This window comes from Pogona vitticeps, chromosome 4, assembly GCF_051106095.1.
Source record: "Pogona vitticeps strain Pit_001003342236 chromosome 4, PviZW2.1, whole genome shotgun sequence".
Classification (NCBI taxonomy): domain Eukaryota; kingdom Metazoa; phylum Chordata; class Lepidosauria; order Squamata; family Agamidae; genus Pogona; species Pogona vitticeps.
In genome coordinates, this window is record NC_135786.1 from 67,583,641 (window position 1) to 67,595,602 (window position 11,962).

The window sequence follows — 11,962 nt, forward strand, 5'->3', positions numbered from 1 at the left end:
TTCTATTTGTATGCTTCTAAAGAGTATCTTATTGGCTACTGTGAGAACAGAATGCTGGGTGAACTATCAACCTTTGGCAGAGATGGCAGGTGATTTAGGGCAAACAGAGCTGTGCCCCACTCCAGGCTCAAGCTATGCCCACAAAGACCACTCCTGCCTGCCACCTTACCAGAGAGATCCCCCCTCCCGCCCCCTGTATTCAGTAACCCAACTGTGTTCCACTTCTGCTGCACTTGCAGCCTCACAAGTGAAGTGAATCTGAGGGAAGGACAGGAGGAAAGCAGCAGATACCAGCAGCCTGTCATTCTGACTACACTCAGTGGACTGTGCCTCTTTCTGCTCACCAACCACAATGAGCACAAGCTGCTACTGACCTTTGGTCTAATCCCACATGGAACCTTCTTTATTCTGGAGTATTTGGAGCATTTGTAGGAAGCAAACTCAAATAATTTATCGGAAGTCGAGCACTACCAGAGTTCAGCAAAATTTCTAATCATAGCTTAGGCTAGTCTTTCAATAGTGATCTTTGGCTGCAGAAGAGCAATGTATCCATTGACTACCATCAGGATGATTTTTTATGAAGGATAAGAGCCCCTCCATTTTCTTTCTTTCTTTCTTTCTTTCTTTCTTTCTTTCTTTCTTTCTTTCTTTCTTTCTTTCTTTCTTTCTTTCTTTCTTTCTTTCTTTCTTTCTTTCTTTCTTTCTTTCTTTCTTTCTTTCTTTCTGTCTGTCTGTCTGTCTGTCTGACTGACTGACTGACTGACTGACTGACTGACTGACTGACTGACTGACTGTCTGACTGTCTTTCTTTTGCAACGTTGAGGTCTACAACAACATGGACCAAAATTGTCATTTACCATCATATCACTTGGTTCTTCAAGCAGAAAACCAAGATTATTAACAATAGAATCACCACCACCACCCAAAAAGTACAAAATAGAAGCTGAGAAATCTCATGGGTCGAGGGAAGGTCTTGGTGGGAAGTCTTGACATACTGAGGTGAGGAAAATTGCCAAGATGAGAAAATTTTCAAGTATTCATCACATTCATACTTCAGCTATACCCACGGCCAGCATGCATTGTTCCTTATCCCAACTAGAATAGACACATTTTAATCACCTAGATTTACATAAGTGTTCTTACTATTTGGCAGTTGATTCAGTGTACCTACTGTGATTGGGACTACCAATTGGATCTAGGCTTGGACGTTATATCTTGTATGGCACATTTTCTTCTCTGTTTAGACCCATACGGCCATTAATTTAAATTTCTCCTAGTCATTCACTTGCTAAATTTCACAATATTTTTTTTAAAAAAATGAAATTGTAGGCCTGTTGCCTGAGTACCAACAGTCCTTTTTGTTAGATTAAATTGGGCAAGATTGTGATTATTTGATACATGTATATGTCCCAATGACCAGTTTCTCCTCCATCCTGTGCTGCACGAACAGAACAAGCTTAACAGTATTTGGATAGACCATGGAGGACTAGATATTATATACTGGGACCTTCTCTTTCCAACAACATGTATTTATGTCCATAATCAAGATCAGAGGAATTAGAATAATTCATAGTAAAATGCAGATTGATATATTGTCCAAGATTGATAGTCTATCCAACACACCTTTAATTTCACCTCATTTGGAACCACTTGTGGAAAACATCCTTAATTCAAGAAATCACAGGCCTCTTAAAATTGATACTTCAACCCTTAAAAAGTAAACATTTTAGACAGAATTTATACAAGTTTGATGCAACTCATGAAAAACTATGTGGAATGAATATGGACAACACAAAATGGCTTCAAGAGATTACAGCACTTACCTGCCACGATTGTAGGGCTTGACCATTGCAATACAATTGTGTAAATACCTGTTAATCAATGCACTGTAGAGAGAAAGAAAATTCAGCTTCTACTGCATGACAGGCATTTCTAAGTTTCATATAATTATTTTTGTTTGGTTATTTTAATTTTGATTTTATTGGCAAAAAGCAGTATGGAATCTTCACTAATGAGACAGGAAGTTCCCCCAAGACCTCTATCCACTATTTCTATCAATACAGGCACCTATGGATAGGTAAGAAGGAAGAATATTTGTAAACAACTTTTTGGCTAATTAAACTGAGATACAGATGCAAAACATTTTTCCCACCCTAACAAATGTTTGATCATGTCTCCTTGACAACCATTTAAAAACTTCTCACAGTCTTCTTTCTAAAGGAAAGATAATCCTGGAGCCTAAGGGATTGTAATATTTTTAACATACAGATTCAAGTATTTTCATATTTGAAAAAAATTGAGTTCAGTCCTATGAATTATAACACAACTGACTTAAAAGTTGCTATTTTCTATACTGTTACTGCATCTGATATTATCAGTCTTCCTGAAAATAAAACAATGATTAAACAAACACACAAGAAGGGTATGTTTCTAGTGCCTTGCTATGTATGGATCAATGTTCGAGATCAGAAAAACAATTGTTCAGTGAAGGATTCTGGGAAATCAGCATTTCAAATTGAATGTAGAGCCTCTACGTAGAGAGGGAGTTCTCCTCATATCCATCACACTTCACAAATATAGGAGATTGCCAGAAATGGCAACAGAGGAGATAGGACAGGGCTAGGATTCCCTTCCACTCATGTTTATTCAGTGTGCTATTGAACACCTGAGCAGAGCAACTGTTTTGAGGACAAACTGTCATTATCAAGTAATTATTGTTATACTTATTCAAACATCATAAACAATAATTACTGCAAGCCAAAAAGGGAGGAAGGAATTTGAATAGCAGGGAAGAAGCAGATGCACCTGGAAGATCTTCCTAAACCCTAAACCATTACACATTGTAGTGCATGATGGAGATGAAATGCTATGCAAATTTCATGGGGGAAAATGGAACAGAAAAATTTGCCCATCCATGCAGAAAGTTTTGAATACTTAACTTTTTAAAATTTTTATTTTATTTATTTATTCGATTTTTACCCCGCCCCTCTAGACAGCGTCTACTCGAGGCGGCTACTTTTAAACTTTTAAAACCTTCAACCTAAATCTCTATATTCAGCTGTGTTCTTCATGCCAAATCAGAATGACATTTTTAATTGGCTTGCTTTTGATTTTGGTATTTGGTTTTGTTTCTCTTTCTTTTTTGTTCGCTTCTGTCTGTAGTACATACATGACAAATACCTACAACATGTTCTTTTCCTCCCTGGAAACAGTTGTACCTATTTTATCAGTACATGTAGCTTACAATTTTATTCAATTTGTCTTAAGCCTGTGCTGCAGGGTCAGAAGACCAAGCAGTCGTAAGATCAAATCCACGCGACGGAGTGAGCGCCCGTTGCTTGTCCCAGCTCCCGCCAACCTAGCGGTTTGAAAGCATGCAAATGCGAGTAGATAAATAGGTGCCATCTCAGTGGGAAGGTAAACAGCGTTCCGTGTCTAAATCACACTGGCCATGTGACCACGGAAAGATTGTCTTCGGACAAACGCTGGCTCTATGGCTTGAAGAGCGGGATGAGCGCCGCCCCCTAGAGTCGGACATGACTGGACAAAAATTGTCAAGGGGAACCTTTACCTTTACCTTAAAATTCACAAAACTCTTGTTAAACAGAATAAATGTGATTTTAAAAAGGCTAATATGGAACAATGCAAAATGGACAGTTACATACATCCAAATTGACCAGAGGTGTGTGTTTCCAGACATGTGCCTAAGGATCTAGACAGGTTGCATGGAAGTGATCATGGAATTATATGAATTTTTGCACACATCCTCCTGCGGATTAAACCACTTCCTTTAATGTCTATTTAGTAAAGCACTTTTGAATACATTTTGGAATGTACATGTTTTTCTGTGCACACTTTCCAAGTGTGTACATCTTATTGGGGATTTTTTTTTCTGTTGCATGGAACATTCCAAGAATCCTTAATGCAAGGATATCTGGCAGGTCTGCAGTTCTGGGAAGTGCAGACTGAGAAGATTGAAAAGCAGGGTGGAACAGAGTAGATTACTCATACGTCCTTACTCACCAATTGTGTAAATTTGGTTTTTTTAGTAAGCATTCCATGAAGTGAAGAAGAAGTGAAATGGGGACTTAGCCTACACTGAGGGGCTATGGGAAATTGAGGAAGAAAATCAAAGCAGAAGAATAATCCTGTTTCTGAGCATCTCTTTTACATGATGTTTACAAGATCAAACAGTCATGTGTGAAAAAAGAACCTGATGTCTGTAAAACAGTTCACCAAATTGTTGTTGTTATTTAGTCATTAAGTCATCTCCAACTCTTCGTGACCCCATGGACCAGAGCATGCCAGGCCCTCCTGTCTTCCACTGCCTCCCGGAGTTGGGTCAAATTCATATTGGTAACTTTGATGACACTGTCCAACCATCTCATCCTCTGTCATCCCCTTCTCCTCTTGCCTTCACACTTTCCCAACATCAAGGTCTTTTCCAGGGACTCTTCTCTTCTCATGAGATGGCCAAAGTACTGGATCTTTCCTTCCAGTGAGCACTCAGGGTTGAATTCCGTCAGAATGGATAGGTTTGTTCTCTTTGCAGTCCAGGGGACTCTTAAGAGTCTCCTCCAGCACCACAATTCAAAGGCGTCAATTCTTCAGTGGTCAGTCTTCTTTATGGTCCAGCTCTCACTTCCATACATCGCTACTGGAAAAACCATAGCTTTGACTATGCGGACCTTTGTCAGCAAGGTGATGTCTCTGCTTTTTAAGATGCTGTCAAGGTTTGTCATCGCTTTCCTCCCAAGAAGCAGGTGTCTTTTAATTTCGTGGCTGCTGTCTCCATCTGCAGTGATCATGGAGCCCAAGAAAGTAAAATCTGTCACTGACTCCATATCTTCCCCTTCCATTTGCCAGGAAGTGATGGGACCAGTGGCCATGATCTTAGTTTTTTTGATGTTGAGCTTCAGACCATTTTTGGCACTCTCCTCTTTTACCCTCATTAAGAGGTTCCTTAATTCCTCCTCACTTTCTGCCACCAGAGTGGTATCATCTGCATATCTGAGGTTGTTGATATTTCTTCTGGCAATCTTAATTCCGGCTTGGGATTCATCCAGTCCTGCCTTTTGCATGATGTATTCTGCATATAAGTTAAATAAGCAGGGAGGCAATATCCAGAGAGTGAGGGGTTCTGATAGTTGGATATGCTTCATCAGCCAGTATGCCATTTTAGCTCACATGTGTGATATAATGAGAAGAGATCAATCTGTTTGATGTGTGCTTATTTTGCGTCTCTCTCCCCCTTCCTTTTCTTAAATTCAGATTCTTTACCACCTGCGTGTTGAGAATGGAATGAATAATGATTACCACTGTGATGGAGAATGGCTGCTAAAATCCCAGTAAGTCATCAGATGGCTGTTATGTACAAAGATAGTGCAGTAAGTAATCAAGCCTTTTTTCAGTCAGACTAGGGAGCAACATTATATGTGCATGTTATAGTAGTTACAAAAATGGGTATTTCGGCATAAGCACCACATGTAGATCAAACTGACAGATTCTTTGGGGAATAAGCCCCATCACCTTCTGAATGCAAGACAAGCATAAAACTGCTGCTGCAGCAGGGGGAAAATATCAGCTTGAAAATAATTAAACAGCAAGTCAGCCACCCATAATGATATTCAGCAGTGCACATTAGGGACAGTTTGCTGGGAATGCACAAGAGCACTCCAGTTGTTTAATTAACATTGAAATGGCAGTTCCACAAGAACCAAAAATCCTGTTAATTTATGTGTCTCTTAATGATGCTCATTTAAATACTGTCAACTTTTCTTGGGTTTAATATTCATGATTTCTAGTCATTAAAACACCAAGGATTCATTGTGAAACACAAATTGTTTGATATGCCTGAGGAAGAGATTTTTTTTAAAGAGTTAGGGTGCTACCTTAAAGTATGCATTTTCCAACACTTCAACTAAGAAGGTCACAGTAATGTGCTCTATAAATAACCTCATGTTTCCCATTATAGTACTGCAATAAACCATACTGTATTTTAGGTAGCAATCTAACACTTTAAAAACTGTCCTGTTCCTTCAGACTTCAATATCACCATAGCTTATCATGTTAAAAACATATATTTCTGTAATGATAACTTAAGTTGCAAGGAAGCAGCAGGAAAATGCAAATGGTTCCACTGTAAATTCACACCCTGGAGGTCAGGTTTTCCTGGGTGAATTTGCTTTCGCCAACAACACAAGAGTTGACAAAGAAAGAGGATACTAGCAATCTGCCTTGTTTGCAGCTTGTTAAGATCACTCTGCTGTGGCTGTCCAGATTTGCAGGATGCACAGCTGTGTCAGGAGTGCCTCAACAAGCTGCAAAGCTGTACCTTAATAAGTTGCCATTTAACAATTTCCTCCTCCTCTGTTGACTCCTCACTCTCACTCTCCCCTTTGGCAGCACACAAAAATGGTTTGGAAGAAAGGGGTATTTGGTTGAAGAGAACTGACACCCCCACAAGTGCCCCTTTGCTTCCACTCTCCCAATCTTGACACAGAAAGCTTGGTTGTCCGTTCAGCATTGGCTGAAGCAATCACACTGCCTGAATTGATTTGAATTCATTTCATTTGGAAAAAAAGTGGATATCCCACTAGCCAGAGAGAGAGAGAGGAAAAACTTTGGACTGATTCACACTGACTTGTACATTATGTAGTTAACAGAAAATAATGCAAATTAAACCACTCCAATCCTGAAGCATTTCCTGCACTATTCGTCAATATACTCACCACTTAGAGCTGGCTGGAGAATTCAGTGACTTAGGTATTTGGCTATGGACCGAGAGGTTGGGAGTTCAATTCCACACTGTTCCTCCCAAGAGAAGGGCCAGCCTGTGAAGCCTTGGGCAAGCTGTTCAGTCCTCGAGTGCCCCCAGAAGAAGGGAATAGCAAACCACTTCTGAGTACGCAATGACTAAAATCCTGTTGTTTAGTTTAGTAAGTCACACTAGAGAAGGTCCACTGTCTCAATGGGGATTTGATGAATCACTTTCTCCATATGATTCAGATGGGCCTACCCTTATTTCAACTTACTTTAGTGTAGTGAGTCACAGCTAGAGTAGGCACATTTGAATCAATAGAACTTAACAAATCCTGACAGTCAATGGCCCTACTCTACACTAAGCAACAGGGTGTTAGCCATAATTTAAATTTGTAATTAGTGTGTATTTAATTATTTGTGGATTTAAAAAAATGTTGTAAGCCACCTCAGATCCCTACATGATGAGAAAGGTGGGACAGAAATTAAATAAGAAAGATGTAAAATGGTGGGCCTTATTTGGAAATTTTACTATCTCCTCAGCTTCAGTTCCTTATTATGGCCAAACATAAAGCATATTTTATCAATCAGTAGAAATAACGATAGATTGTTTGTCATACGAATAGCACTTTACTTTTGCAATCGTCCAAATATGAAAAAAAGGAAATATTTAACTGTGTCTCTTGTTGCAGGATTCTTGAGCAGTCTGGAAAACATGAACTAAGCAAATGGCATTTATGAAATACTTATATTTTGTAGAAAGTGACCAAAAAATGTTTCATTATCTGGTTGTGGATACTGCGGAATTGTTAATAGCATGGGAATTTAATCAAAGGGAAGAGAATGGCATGCTGAACAGAGAAGCCCATACTAAGGTGCTCAATAAATTTGTAGATCAGTTCTCTCTTTCCATGGTCATAGATCCATTCATATGCACACAATCAGGCTGAAATCTCCATGCAGCCTGTAGAAGGTCTAAAAAGAAATGTGCATACAAAAAAAGCATGTGCTTGTAAGCTTTCTTTGTGTGATCAGGGTTCCTGCAAAAGGCAAGATTCCCAACTGTGATAATTATGCATGTGTTTGTTTCTGTATAGATCTTCCACTGAGCACAGGCAGAATGGGAGCAGGGCCAACAGGCACAATCCTCCTTACCCTGTCCATGCATTCATACCCGTAGATATGTCACATGAATTACATTAATATTTTCTAGGCTTTCGTTGAACCTGCCCTTTCTCGATAGATGACTGCAGATGGATCAAAGGACAAGGAAGATGAAATGCTCATTAGCGGCATCCCCAAGTAACAGAAATGAATATTAATATAAGATTCAGTATAACCATCCAGCTGAAAGATTTTATTGGAACAAAGCCTTGGCCAACTATAGGGAAATGTTAAACACTCCCAAAGATTATTGTGTTGGGCTGAATTTGCAAAATACCTGGGAATTAAACCACTTCCTAATGAGAGATCAGCATCAAAGCAATTTACCAAACAAATTCTCTTTTAGTTATTAATTTGAGGTGGGTGTATATATTTTAATTAAGCATTGGGACTAAGAACATAGCATGGATATAAAATCTAAGACATCATTTCTTAGTATTCTTTCTACTGTTTGGTAGAAACAATATCAGAATAAATTCAAAGGCTTCTTTTTTCCTCTCTAGAAGCACATTTTTATTAAGATGAAAAAGTTTATTATTTATGATCATTGTAGTAAGAATGCTGGTTTTCATCTTTACAGAGGAGCTAAAACTTTCCTATTGTGCCCTACGTACCATTCTCTACCTGTATTTTTCATTTATTGGGGCATCTTTGATGTATTAGCATACTGTAGCTATTTTCTACTTCGTACAAACAACTGTGAATAAATTGTTATTTGTGTGGGGAGACTACTTTCTCATCTCTAAGAAGCAATAAGGTGAAACAAAGTAGTTATTTAGTAAGCTTCTAAAATAGTGGATTTATGAAAGTAATTGTATGCTAAATTTCAAAGCTGATTTGTACAATCCACTGTGTTCTTAAAGCTGTGCTCTGCATGAGAACCCATGATCCTGGCACAAATATGCCATTGTCCTGTTCTTGTGAGCCAGCCCACAAAGTCATACCAGAATGTCAGTGTAGCTTGACATATCCTATCAACAATTACACACAAAAAATCAATGTGTTCCACAAGTAGGAACATGAAGGAAAGCAGCAGAAAGTTTAAATGTGCTCCCATTGCTTGTCCCAGTTCCTGCAACCTAGCAGTTCGAAAGCATGCAAATGCAAGTAGATAAATAGGTACCACCATGGGGCAGGGGGTGACAAGGGTGTTCCGTGTATAGTCGTGCTGGCCACATGACCACAGAAACTGTCTTCAGACAAATGCTGGCTCTACAGCTTGGAAATGGAGATGAGCACCACCCCCTGGAGTCATACATAATTGGACAATTTGTCAAAGGGAACCTTTACCTTTGCAGCTTGTTTTAATCAAAGATAATAAAGATCACAGAATGTGAGTGAGTTGGTTCCAAGCATCAGTTGCTTGATTAGAACTGCAAATATTGCAGTCAACTTCATGAGAGATGTCACAGGCAACTCATATTTGGCAAAGAGGTAGAGTAGGGTTACATCATTTGATTGATTGTATTGGCCAAATTGAAACTGAGGCTCCAGTACTTTGGCCATCTCATGAGAAGACAAGACTCCCTGGAAAAGACCCTGATGTTGGGAAACTGTGAAGGGCAAGAGGAGAAGGGGGTGGCAGAGGACAAGATGGTTGGACAGTGTCATCGAAGCTACCAACATGAATTTGACCTAACTCAGTGAAAGACAGGAGGGTCTGGCATGCTCTGGTCCATGAGGTCATGAAGAGTCGGACATGACTTAACGATTAAACAACAACAAATTGGCCAAATTAAGATGAGCACAGCCCTGTTCAACCATTCAACAGCATCTTGAATGATGGGAGGGAGAGCACACTACCCCAGCCTTTTTATTGTAATTGCTGTTAAGCTCCTTCACTTAGACGTCAATGAGTCTGAAAATGAGAGCTTCCAGTTGATCTCAAAAGGGGATTTATCCACAGAAGCTCTTCACAGGATGAGAAATCCTGGGGGGGGATCTAAATAATAAGGAGAGCTTCCATGAAAAGCAGAGGCTCTCTAGTTCAAACTGTCAGCCTTCATAGGTAGGAGTATGACAGAAATGGTGGGGTGGATCTAGCATATATCTATTCCTTGTATGTTTATTCAGTGGACTGTTCAATAAATGTCTTCTGGACTGAGATTGAAACAAATGTTTACTATGGACATGATTTCATTCATTCATTCATTCATTTTGTCACAAGTGTCTAGGTTGTGGAGAAATGAATCCACAAAAACAAAGGATGTAAAAGCAGAGCAAGAAATAATATGAAAAGACTTCACTAACAATGTAAGAAGACAAGTTTCCAAGCAATACACCTGTTTTACAAAATTGATAATCGAATTATTACTTTACTATCTAAATGCATGGCCAAGTGGAGGACAAAATTTAGGTGAAGAGACCTCCTCTCCAACAACATCCTTAACAGAAAAGATTTTTTCAGGTTGATTCTTTAAGCACTTTGTGGTTCTGTCTGGTTTAAATCCCCTCTCTAGATAGCTGAGCTATAGTGCTAAAGGCTACAAGCTTACTTATCAAGAAATGGCCTCAGTGTTTCTGATATTAAGTTATTTTCAAGCTCTCTGGAGAAACTTAGTATCTTAAACATTGTTGAGCCTTACAGTATAGATATCAAAATGAATTTTAATGCAATAAATGTGTTGTTTTCCATTTTAAAAAGAGGGAATTTTTCAAAGGGCAGTAACTTTGAGCTCAGTAATGAACAGTTTGTTCAATATTTAGAGGAGCAGAAGATCCATAAATATTTAGGCGTCCATAAAAATCTCCATATAAATCGTAAGGAATTTAAATCATTATTCAGGAACAAGTACTTTGATAGAGTGAAATGACTGCTCTTAACAGCTGGCCAACTGGTTGACATTCTTTTGGGATCCTCTTTGAATCATCAAAATTGCAGTATGTTGAGCCCACAATTGTAGTTCTCCTCTGCCAGTGCCATCATCTAAAGGTATGTATGGGGCACCTTTATTTGCCATGAAGCATAGGCAGGCCAGAGTATGTCAATTTCAGGAATCTCTACATGGGTCAAATATTCAAGCTTTGAATCTCTTTCCATAGGAGCACTTCATCAGATAAGTGTAGGAAACAATAAAGGACTAACAGTATTCAACCATGTAAGTTAGAACCAACCTATGTTAATGAAAGACTCACAGTGTAGGGATTCACAGTCTGAGAAATATTACAGGGACAACATCCCAGTTACTTCCTGGTTGATTATGTGGATAAGCAACAATTGAGCCTGTGGCTTAAATTAGACCATCTTCAGACTGACACTGTGGGATTCATATGCACAATCCAAGTTATTTGCTCTAGATACTATCAGAAAATAATTATGAAGCACAGTGTGAGTGATATATGTAGGGTCTGTCACAAATCTAAAGATACAATTCATCATATTATAGCTCAATTCCACCAGCTGTCATCAACAGATTATATATGCAGGCATAACCAAGCTGCAAAGATCATTTTTCAGCAGTTGGCTAAATTTTATAGATTACTTACATCTTTTCCTTCACATTGTAAATTCCAGCTTCCTCCAGTTTTAGAAAATTAAACTAGAATACTATACTGGGACAAGCAAGTTATCCCAGAAAGAACAGTTGATTTTAATAAGATGGATACTATCATGCTTCTGAATAAACAACAAAGAAAAGCATTTCTTATAGAAATTAGAATTCCGTCAACAAGAAACCTCAGAAGTACATACTGTACAAAAAGAAAAACAGAAATTGCAAAGTACCCAACATTAAGACAAGAAATTAAAAGACTATGGAAGCAAGAGCAGGTCATCTTCCTCCCCATACTAATTTCAGGAACTGGAATCCTTCCAAAATGTTTGGTTACTAATAGAGAAGGGCATAAATCATGGTTCAGCAGTTTGACCCAGTTTGGTGCGGCACCCATACAGGTGTTCTGTGGACGTTCTGCGCTTTCCTCCTCCATTTCTTCTGTGCAATTACTCACTCACCTGGAGGAGCACACTTCCCTCCTCAGGTGATTGCCCACTCAGATGAGGAGGCAGGGTAGGGAAGCTTATGTTCCTGCCAGTGAGTGG